The sequence below is a fragment of the Pongo pygmaeus genome, chromosome 17 (genome assembly GCF_028885625.2).
Source record: "Pongo pygmaeus isolate AG05252 chromosome 17, NHGRI_mPonPyg2-v2.0_pri, whole genome shotgun sequence".
Lineage (NCBI taxonomy): Eukaryota > Metazoa > Chordata > Mammalia > Primates > Hominidae > Pongo > Pongo pygmaeus.
In genome coordinates this window covers 41,051,283-41,063,483 of record NC_072390.2, presented here as the reverse complement: position 1 = coordinate 41,063,483, position 12,201 = coordinate 41,051,283, and the positions used below count along the sequence as shown (strand labels likewise).

The following is a 12,201-nucleotide window of genomic DNA, read 5'->3' as shown; positions in this document are numbered from 1 at the left end:
ACCAACACTGGTTTTTAAGACAATGGACATCAAGCAACGAAAAAATGGGAGGTGGAAAACACATGTGCTGAGCCCTATGCTTGCTCCTGCTCACTGCCCGAAGAGTTCCCAGGATACAGCACAAGGAAGATGTGTTAAGTTTGCCAGAGCTGCTGTAAGAAAGTACCACACACCAAGTGGCTTCAATGTCAGAAATTTATTGACTACAGTTCTGCAGGCCAGAATTCTGAAATCAAAATGTCAGCAGCATTGGTTCCTTCCAAAGGCTGTGAGGGAGAGTCTGCTCCATGCCTCTTTCCTAGCTTCTGGGTGCCTTGGCATTCCTTGGCTTGTAGATGACCATCTTCTCCCTGTGTCCTCATGTGGTCTTCCATCTGTACACGTCTCTGTCCAAGTTTCCTCTTCTTACAAAGACACCGATCCTATTGGATTAGGACCCACTCTAATAAGCTCATTTTAGCTTGATTACCTCAGTAAAGACCCTGTTTCCAAATCAGTTACATTCTGAGGTACTGGGGGTTAGGGTTTAAACATGTTTTTGGGAAGGGGATCAATTCAACCCAAAATAGATAGGGACCCCAGAGAGAACCTGGTGGACTCCCTGAGTTGAAGAGATAAAGCAAGATTCCAGGGACACCGAGGCTGCCAGAGTTTGCAAGTCAGAGTATCAGAGAGGAAACAGCTGCACAGAGAGAAGCCCTGGGGTCTGCCTTGGGTCCCCTGCATTATTTAACAGAATTTGATCAGCACGTGCATGTGAGGAAACTATCCAAGTCAGGGGAAAGATTATTCAACAGAATTAGAGGAAACCGTGCCCAGTACTCACACAGGGCCAGGATAGTGCCTGTTCCTACCAGCCAGATTGGAAAAACTCATAATTTCTAGGGCATTGGGTAGATGACTAAGGAAAGTCTTGCTTCAGTAGTGGTAGGTAATTAGCTAAGCACTACTCCAGAGCCACCTAACAAATCTTAAAAGCAAAACCCCTAAAGATCGAACTGTTTCCAAGTAACTTAACTCATCCCAGAACAAAGCTCAAAAATATTTACAGCAACATGTAAGTCTTCATCACCCAAAAAAGTAAAATTTACAATGTCTGGCATCCAATTAAAGATTACCAGGCATGCAAAAGAGCAGAAAAATATGACTTATGAGAATAGTCAGTCAATGAAAACCAATCCAGAAATAACACAGATGTTAAATTAGCAGATAGGGCACTAAAACAGTTATTATGGCTGGGCCTGGTGGCTCACCCTTGTAATCTCAACATTTTGGGAGGCCAAGGCAGGCAGATCACCTTAGGTCAGCAGTTTGAGACCAGCCTGGCCAACATGGTGAAACTCCGCCTCTACTAAAAATATAAAAATTAGCTGAGTGTGGTGGTGCACACCTGTAAGGAGGTTGAGACAGGAGAATCGCTTGAACCCAGGAGGTGGAGGTTGCAGTGAGCCAAGATCATTCCAGTGCACTCCAGCCTTGGAGACAGTGAGAGACACCATCTCAAAACAAACTAAAACAAACAAACAAAACCCAGTTACTATAACTGTATTCCATATGTCCAAAAAGTTAAGTGAGGCAAATCAAGCTTCTAGAGATGAAAATTCAATGTTTGAAGTGAAAAAAAATAGATAAAGATTAGACATTGCAGGTGAAAAGATTAATGATGTTGAAGACATAGCAACAGACACTATCCAAAATGAAAGAGAAAAATTAACTTTTTAAAAATGAAAAAAGCACCAGTGAGATGTGGGACAACTTCAAGCAGCTGAATATACCTGTAATTAGAGTTTCCAAAGAAGGAGAGAGAGAGAGCCAGATAGAAAAATAATATTTGAAGAAATAATGACCAAAAACTTTCCAAACTTGACAAAAACTGTAAACCCACAGATCCAAGATTAACAAACCCCAAAGACAAGAAGCATGAACAATGAACACCAAGACATGTCCTAGTCAAATTGCTCATACTCAGTTATACAAAGAAAATATTAAAAGAGCCAGAGAAAAAAGACATATTAAGTACAGAAGAATAAAAATAAGGGTAACAGTGATATCTTGTCAGAGTCCAGAAGCAGACCCACAGGTGCATGCAGCTGGTTGTTGACAAAGGCCATTGAGTAGTAAAAAGATAGACTCCTTTCTTTCTTTCTTTCTGTCTTTCTTTCTTTCTGTCTTTCTCTCTTTCTGTCTTTCTCTCTTTCTTTCTCCCTCCCTCCCTCCCTCGCCTCCCTCCCTCCTTCCTTCCTTCCTTCCTTCCTTTCTCTCTCTCTTTCTTAGAGCCTCACTCTGTTTCCCAGGCTAGAGTGCATTGGCACTGTCATAGCTCACTGTAACCTTAAATTTATGGGCTCAAGCAATCCTCCTGCATCACCCTCCCAAGTAGCTAGGACTACAGGCATGTGGCATCACACCCAGCTAATTTTTTTATTTTTATTTTTGTAGAGGTGAGGTCTCACATGGTTACCCAGGCTGGTCTTGAACTCCTGGGCTCAAGCAATCTACCTGCCTTGGCCTCCCAAAGTGTTGGGATTACAGGCATGAGCCACCATGCCTGGCCAAAGATAGTCTTTTCAACAAATGAGACTTAAAATTGTTTATTCATAAGGAAAAAGTTAAACTTTGAGCTATACCTCACACTATATACAGAAAGTAACTCAACTGGAATCTGCTGACAAGGAAAAAAGAAAAAAAGGTAACTCAAAGTGGACTTACAAGATAGATAGGGACAGACACCATAGATGTACCCACATCTTAGATTTATTCTCATAACATCATGAGATAATGCCTTATTCTCTTGGCTTCTCTAAATAAATTTTTGAATGAAGCATTTTTTAAAAACTTGTTAAATGTTCAGTATTTCAGTTAAGATATTCATGAAATGGGTATTTATAGTGCAAATATCCCCATTTTGCAGATTACAAACCAAAATCAGTAAGTTGACACACTTCATGTGTTTTATGGCAGAAATTTAGATCACTTTTGGCAAAAGCATTTTAGAAGTTTGTCACTGGAGCCCGTGGAATTTAAATGAACTATCCCAAATGAAATACAATTGACTTTATCCTTGTAAAAGTTATGTTCTAGGCTCTTTCTGGAATTTGAAGGCTGTAGTTTTAGTCACTGAGAAAACAGAAAATCCTACTGGTGGTTAGATGGGCAGACATGTTAACAATCTTAGCATTGGAGTCAATCTGAACTACCCGCTTTTAGAGCTCAAAGGCAGGGTTTCCACATTCTGAGAAACAGTCTTAATGAGGGGGAAATCAATTATTTAAAAAGTAAATTGTATCCAGGATTTTAAAGAGCAAAGAACTTTACAGCAAGTCATCTCCATCCTTTGAACTGTTATTGAGACAACACTTTTAGACATGGTGGTCCATCACCTGGTAATATGGTCCCATTAACCTCCGAGGGCTGAACTCGGTGCTTAAGCAAGAAATCTTTTGCTTCATTCCCAGCGTTGGCAGTGGACAGTGAGGCAGGAGCTGAATTCATTTTAATATCACAGCCCATTAGGAAGAATTAGGCCATGATGCATTAATGCCAGGCGCTTGAGATGTTTACTATTTTCATTAAAATTTTTTCTTCTTAAATATTTAATGCTAAGGGATTTTTATTTAAATGTATCATATAAAGTGCAATGGCTGACATGGCAGGACTTGTTCATTGCATGATATTAGGTGTTAGTAGTACTTTAACATTTTATCCTATAAATCCAGAGAGTTTTATCCTATAAATCCAGAGATTTATCCTATAAATCCAGGACACAAGAGTTACAGCCCCAATTTTGACATCGTCCTCTGCAGCCTTGGGCAAGTGCCTCTAATCTCTTGTCTTTGTTTCAATATCTATAAAACAAGCATCATAATTTACTGAGCCCCACCAGAATACGATGAACTATAACTAATTAGTATTTACAGTCTGATCTGATGAAAGGCATTAAATGTTATTGTTGTTGTATTATTTCATAAATGATTGCTAAGTTTGACATCAGAAGCAATTGGCTTGTTCCAGAAGAGCTTTCTGATGAAATCAGAACTTGCAGAAAAGATGCAGCTCACTTCTTGCTGATGGATTTCCTTCTTCAAAATAATCAAATATACTGTGTTCAATATAAAGTGGGTAAAGCATCACTGTGCACAATAAGACTTAGGAGGTGATTAATTATACATTCAGACATTTGGGGACTGACACATAAAATACAACAAAGAATAATGAGGGGGCAGCGGGCTGGGGGGTGACGGTGCAGAGGGTGGGAGCAGCCCACCGACCCTGACCCATATGGACTGCTGTGCTCCCCCAGGCTCCTTCTGGGAATGCTGCAGTGAGCAGAAGGATGGCTTTCATGCCTTTCTTCAGGTTCTTTCTGTCACAAACTTATCATTTTGCTCTAAGAACTGACGCTTGAGCCGTGGCCAACTGGCACATAACAAATGAAGCTCTAGGTGAATCGGTTGAACTAAAGAACTGAAAAACCACAGGTCACAAGATCCTACCTAGTTGCCAAATAGCCTGTGGTTAGAACAATTTTCTCAGCCATCTCCACTCTCACTTGGAAATAGAAAATTAGTGAAGCAGGTAAGACAAGAGATCAAACAGTGTCTTTTAATCACTTTTAAGGAGCTGACAATAGTGACATTAAAAGTAAGCAATGCATTCAAAGGATTATTTTAAACATTAAAATTTTAAAATTTAAAAAGCTAACAGGTAAACTTTTAAAATTTATTTACAAGAATAGTGGTGAATGTAGTTGAAAACTAAATCAAACAATTGAGAAACTTTAAGAATTTGAGACCAGGTGCAGTGGCTCACACCTGTAATCCCAGCACTTTGGGAGGCTGAGGTGGGAAGATTGCTTGAGGTCAGGAGTTTGAAACCAGCCTGGGCAACATAGTGAGACCCCAACTCTACAAACAAATTTTTAAAAATTAGCCAGGTATGGTGGTGCACACCTGTAGTCCCAGCTACTTGGGAGGCTAAGGCAGGAGGATCACTTGAGTCTGGGAGTTCGAGGCTGCAGTGAACCAAGATCACACCACTGCACTCCAGCCTGGATGACAGAGTAAGACCCTGTCTCAAAAAGTAAATGAATTTAAAAAATAAAAGAATTCAAAAACTTCAAGGAGTAACATGACTGTTCAATACAGGAAATTACCAATCAATGAAAATATGACACTGCATGGGCTTAAAAGCCACACATGAGAAGGAAAAAGAGGTGTAAACACATCCTCCAATATGTGATCAGTGACTGAAATTTGGGTGAGTGGGGACATATTATAGAAGGAAGGACCTAGGCATTTTAAGAAACTATATTTATTGTTTGGAAGAAAGAGAATAAAAGAGAAAGAATTACATATGCTTAACATCCTAGAATTTATTTTTTCATTCGTGCAAAAGATATTTTTGGTGCACATCATAGGATAGGTTGTCCTTGCCCTCAGCTAGCTCAGCCAAAAGGAGAAATGGCTGTGTGAACAAGTATCTATATGTTACATGCTATAATAGAGGTGTGAGGTTTGTCAAAAAAGTGTCTAGCCAGGCACGTGGCTCATGCCTGTAATCCCAATTACTCAGGAGGCTGAGGCGAGAGTATCACTTGAGGCCAAAGTTACCAGCCTTGGCAACACAGCAAGATTCCATCTCTAAAAAAATTATTTTAAATTAGCCTGGCTTGGTGGCTTGCACCTATCGTCTCAGCTACTGAGGAGGCTGAAGCCAGAGGATTGCTTGAGCCCAGGAGTCAGAGGTGACAGTGAGCTATGATTGTGCCACTGCACTTTAGCCTGGGCAACAGAGCAAGACCCTATCTCATAAAAAAATAAAAAAGAAAGAAAGCGGCTAGATCTGCCCAGATAAGGACAAGAAACTTTTCCAGTTAAGATTATATTTGATCTGGGTCTTGATAGATAGATGAGTTTAGGAGTTTACTAAGCTGAAAAAAAAATAGGCATTTTAAGGTGAAGGAATAGCACATGCAAAAGCACTGTGTCCTTGATCTAATTCCATAGTGAATGCTGTCTCCCACAGCTTAGTGGCTTAAAGCAGCAACCACTCTTTATGTTACACGAGTCCATGTGTCACCTAAGCCATTATGCTGATCTGAGTCTGACTTGGCTGATCTTGAATGGTCTGGCTCACAGAGCTGAGGTCAGCCAGCAGGTCAGCCAAGGGCTGGATGGTCAGAACCGGCCTTGACTGGGATGATGTGCAGCACTGCACTTGGCCTCCCATCATCTAGCAGGCTAGGCCAGGCTTATTCTAATGACAGAGATAAGTTCAAGAGATCGTTGAAGCACACACGGCCTCTTTAGGCTGTCACTCAGAACTAGCATGTAGTTATTTCACACACATTCCATTGCCCCAGCAAGTCATGAGGCCAGGCCAGATTCAAAGAGTGGGGTAGTGGACCCATCTCTTGATGGAAGGAGCTACAAAGTGTAAACCAAAACTAAAATTCTAAGTCCCCCTAACTGTCTGAATGAACCCCTCCTCTTGGCCAAGGGCATTCCAAAGTTAACCTAAAAAACTGGTTCAGCCATGATGGGAAGGGGCAGTCAGACATGCCTCATCATACCTTCCTCCCTTTTGAAATTCAGGAAAAGCCAACTGGCATTAACATCAACACAGGCCTTAAGAAACGTTTACAAACTAATCCCTCTGAAGCCTGCTACCTGAAGGCTTAATCTACATGATAAAACCTTGGTCTCCACAACTCTTATCTTAACCCAGACATTTCTTTCTATTGATAATAACTATTTCAACTGGTATCCGATCAGAACATTTTTAAATCTATCTATGACCTGAAATCTCCTGCTTTGAGCTGTCCCACCCTTCCAGATTGAACCAATGTAAGTCTTACATATATTGACTGATGTCTCCCTAAAATGTAAAAAGCAAGCCATGCCCCAACCACTTTGGGCACATGTTGTCAGGACTTCTTGAGGCTGTGTCACAGGCGTGTCCTTAACCTCAGCAAAATAAACTTTCTAAATTGATTGAGACCTGTCTCAGATACTTTTGGGTTCACAAAAGTCACATTGCAAAGAGAAGGGTAAACAATTTTTGTAATCAATCTACCACAGTTACTAAGATGTAATATATATATATAATATATATTACATATATTATATAGATGTAATATATAATATATGTAACATATATTACATGTAACATAATATTTACATGTAATATATATTACATGTAATATATGTAATATATAATATAATATATGTAATATATGTGTAATATATAATATAATATATATTACATGTAATATAAAATATAATATATATTACATGTAATATAAATATTATATTGTATATTACATGTAATATATATTACATGTAATATAATATGTAATGTATATATACATATATATATGGTGTATTTAGGGGGGTGGGGGGGACAAGATTTAGGTATGGCTTGAGCAAAAAGTTCAAGTAGAGAAAGAGAGACAGACAGAAGCTACAGCTTTAACAGTGGTCTAGGGCCAGGTCATGAATGAAACTTGGAAGCCACATGTAGGAGTTGGAAATTTTTTCTGGAGGCAATTAGAAAACCATTGAAGGTTTGATGGGATTACATAGTTATTTCAGAAAAGATATAATGAAAAATTTTCTGAAGGGAAGAGATTGGAATTAAAAAAACACACAGTTAAGAAGCTACAGTGCCATAGTAATTCAGGTGAGAAGCTATAAGGACTTGTATAAGGGAGGAATGGCAAGGGAAAAAGGGTGATACAGTTGGCAAAAAATTGGGGCAAAATTGCCAGGTCGAATGTGTGGTTGTAACTAATTTGTTGTCTCTCTTCTTTTTTTATAATAAGACCCTCAATTGTAGACAGCCCATGTTGACTCAAAATAAAGACCACATCTCCCAGCTTCCCTTGCAGCTAAGTGAGACCATATGAGTACAACCTGATCAATGAAACGGAACAGATGTGTCATGTGGTGGTTTCCTGAACCTTTACTAAAAGACGACTAAGGCATGCCCTTTGTCTGTTTCTTTTTCCTTCTCTACCCTATTGCCTGGAACACAGTAATCCATTTTTGGGACAGGAAGATAAAGGCTATACTCTGAGGATGGCAAGGTAGTGAACTAGAAGGAACCTGGGTTCCTAAAGAGGTAATAAAGTCACCAAGTCAGCCCTGGACTGCAGGCCTACTTCCTGAGTTTCTTTATTTTTTTTTTAACTTTTATTTTAGGTTCAGGGATATATGTGAAGGTTTGTTACATAGATAAACTCATTTCACAGGGATTAATTGTACAGATTATTTCATCACCCAGGTATTAAACCCAGTATCCAAGAGTTATCTTTTCTGCTCCTCTCCCTCCTCCCACCCTTCACCCTCAAGTAGACCGCTGTGTCTGTTGTTCCTTTCTTTGTGTTCATGAGTTCCCATCATTTAGCTCCTACTTGTAAGTGAGAACATGCAGTATTTGGTTTTCTGTTCCTGTGTCAGTTTTGTAAGGATAATAGCCTCCAGCTCCATTTATGTTCCTGCAAGACATGATCTCATTTTTTATGGCTGCATAGTATTCCATGGTGTATACGTACCACATTTTCTTTATAGGCATTTAAGTTGATTCCATGTCCTGCTATTGTGAATAGTCCTGCAGTAAACATTTGTGTGCATGTGTCTTTATGGTAAAATGATTTATATTCCTCTGGGTATATACCCAGCAATGGAATTGCTTGGTCAAATGATAGTTCTGCTTTTAGCTCTTTGAGAAGTTGCCATACTGCTTTCCACAATGGTTGAACTAATTTAAACTCTCTTACATACACCAGTATGTAAGTGTTTCCTTTTCTCCACAACCTTGCCAGCATCTGTTATTTTTTTGACTTTTTAATAATAGCCATTCTGACTGTGTGAGATGGTATTTCATTGTGGTTTTGATTTGCATTTCTCTAATGATCAGTGGTATGGAGCTTCTTTTCATACACTTGTTGGCCACATGTATGTCTTCTTTTGGAAAGTGTCTGTTCATGTCCTTTGCCCACTTTTTAATGGGGTTGTTTGTTTGTTTCTTGTAAATTTGTTTAAGTTCCTTATAGATGCTAGATATTAGACCTTTGTCAGATGCATAGTTTGCAAATATTTTGTCCCATTCTGTAGGTTGTCTGTTTACTCTGTTGATAGCTTTTTTTTTCTGTGTGCAGAAGCTCTTAAGTTTAATTAGATCCCATTTGTCAATTTTTGCTTTTGTTGTGATTACTTTTGATGTCTTTTTCAAATGCCTTTTCCAATGTATGGGCTGGTATTGCCCAGGTTTTCTCCTAGGGTTTTTATAGTTTGGGGTTTTATTTATTTATTTATTTATTTATTTATTTATTTATTTTCTTTTTTTGAGACACAGTCTCACTCTGTCATTCAGCCTGGAGTGCAGTGGCACAATCTCGGCCCACTGCACCCTCTGCCTCCCAGGTTCAAGTGATCCTCCTGCCTCAGCCTGCCGAATAGCTGGGATAACAGGAGCGTGCCACCACACCTGGCTAATTTTTGTATTTTTAGTTCAGGCGGGTTTCATCATATTGGTCAGGCTGGTCTTGAACTCCTGGCCTCAGGTGATCCGCCCACCTCGGCCTCCCAAGTGCTGGAATTACAGGCATGAGCCATAGTGCCTGGCCTACATTTAAGTCTTTTTTTTTTTTTTTTTAACAGGGTCTCACTCCAGTTGCCCAGGCTGGAGCGCAGTGGGGCAATCTTGGTTCACTGCAGCCTCAACCTCTTAGGCTGAGGTGATTCTCCCACCTCAGCCTCCCAAGTACCTGGGACTAGAAGTGTGCACCACCATGACTGGCTAGTTTTTTTTGTATTTCTAGTAGAGACAAGGTTTCACCATGTTGCCCAGGCTGATCTCAAACTCCTGGACTCAAGCAATCCACCTGCCTCAGCCTCCCAAAATGCTGGGATTACAGGTGTGAGCCACCGGGCCTGGCCTACATTTAAGTCTTTAATCTATCTTGAGTTGATTTTTGTATATGCTATACGGAAGGGGGTCAGCTTCAATCTTCTGCATATGGCTAGCCAGTTATCCCACACCATTTATTGAATAGGTTTCTCTTCCCCATTGCATGTTTTTGTCAGCCTTGTCAAAGATCAGATGGTTGTAGATGTGTGGCCTTATTTCTGGGCTCTCCATTCTGTTCCACTGGTCTATGTGCCTGTTTTTGTACCACTACTATGCTGTTTTGGTTACTGTTGCTTTGTAGTATCAAATGAAGGAGAAATAAACTACTATTCTCATATTTAGGCCCTTTGTTCTTTAGGATCTTTGTTATTCACAGGTGAGCATATGCTGAACTGATACAGCTGTGGAAGGAGAACTTAAGTTCATGTGGATCATGATGTTATTAACCCAGGAGGAAGAACAGATCTCTAAGGGGAACTTATGAGATCTATCATGTAGCTGATAAGTTCCTGATGCCTGTAGAAGAAACAGATAAAGATCTTTACCTCTGGAGAGAGGAATTGTGTGATGATACTCTGGAAGAGGGACCTGGATGACTTAATCTGATACTAAAAACACTTTTGAATCTTTGGTATTTTATACCATTTGCTTGTTGTGCCTAAGCATAAATAATTAAATACTTTCAAAAAATGAAAGAGGAGAGAACAATTCCCAACTTATTCTATGAAGTCAGCATTACCCTGATAACAAAATCAGATAGCCATCGCAAGACAGGAAAACTATACCCACATTTCTTATAAATATAGATGTAAAAATTTTCAACAGAATACAAATGGAATCCAGCAACATATGAAACCATGATCAAATGAGATTTATCCCAAGAAGGCAAGGTTGGTTTAACGTGAAAATCAATCATGTCCTATGCCATAGTAATAGAATAAAGGACAAAAATCTCAACTGACACAGAAAAATCAGTTGGCAAAATTCAGCACCCTTTCATGATAAAAACACTAAATAACTTCCTCAACCCAATAAAAAGACATTTATGAAAACCCCACAACTAATATCATACTTAATTGTGAAAGACTAGACATTTCCCCTAAAGTCAGTAACACAAGAAGAACGTCTGTTCTCATCACTTCCATTCATCATGGAAGTGTACCTGGAGGTTCTGGTAAGGGCAATTAGGCAAGAAATTGAAATAAAGGCATAAATATGAGAAAGGAAGAAGTAAAACTATCCTCGGATGACATGAATTTTTAATATATAAAATACTAAGAAATCCACCAAAAATGATCAAAACAAACAAGTTCTGCAAGGTTGCATGATATAAGATCAATACTAAAAATCAATTGTATACACTAATAATGAACAATACAATAATAAAATTAAGTAAACATTTCCATTTATAATTGCAGCAAAAAATCTAGGAATAAAGTTAACAAAGGAAATGCAAGATTTGTAAACTGAAAACTACAAATTATGTTGAAGAAAATTAAAGACCTAAAGAATTGGAAAGGCATACTATGTTCATGGATTGGAAGACATAGTATTGTTAAGATGGCAGTGCTCCCCAAATTGATCTGCAGATTCAATGCAGTCTCTATCAAAATCACGGCTGTGTTTGTTGCATCACATCTTGAAAAGGAAGAACAAAGTTGGAATACTCACACTTCTCTCAATTTCAGAACTTAATAAATGCTTCAGTAATCGTAAGGATAGATATATAGATATGATGCTGACATAAGGATAGTCATATAGATTAATGGAATAGAACTGAGAATCCAGAAGTATGCCTTTACATTTATGGTCAATTGAATTTCTTTTTTTTTTTTTTTTTTTTTTTTTTTACCAATGAACACTTTTATTTACTGGTAAAATATAAAAATCCAGGTCTCTTAAATCCACACAATCTCTCCAAATATTTGGCAAGATTGATCCCAAGTCCATACGGGTGGTTAACAAGAACAAAGGGGTCTCTGCTCAGAGAGACTTATTGTCGTTCAGAGTTCTGCCCTGCTTCCCTCTAAATGCTCACCAACCTGGGCTCTTCCAAAGTGGGCAGACAGGCCCTATTCTAAACTTAGGACTAGCCCCATTTGTGTGTGACACTAAGTTCCTCCAATGGTCCAAACTGAGCATGGATGACTATCCAACATCACACACAAATGCACATCCCCTCTCTTTACAAGACATGCAGAATCTCAAGATATCTCAAGATATGCAGCAAATTTAATACCTGAAGGTTAACATAAATAACAACAGGACACAGATGCAATGCTACAGTAA

The 12,201-nt window shown here is 38.9% G+C and overlaps 1 protein-coding gene across 1 annotated transcript in view; it reads left to right on the top strand.

The window, feature by feature from the left end:
- Positions 1-12,201, top strand: part of KCTD1 (potassium channel tetramerization domain containing 1) — a 204,549-nt gene that overhangs the window by 44,824 nt on the left and 147,524 nt on the right. The window lies entirely within an intron of this gene.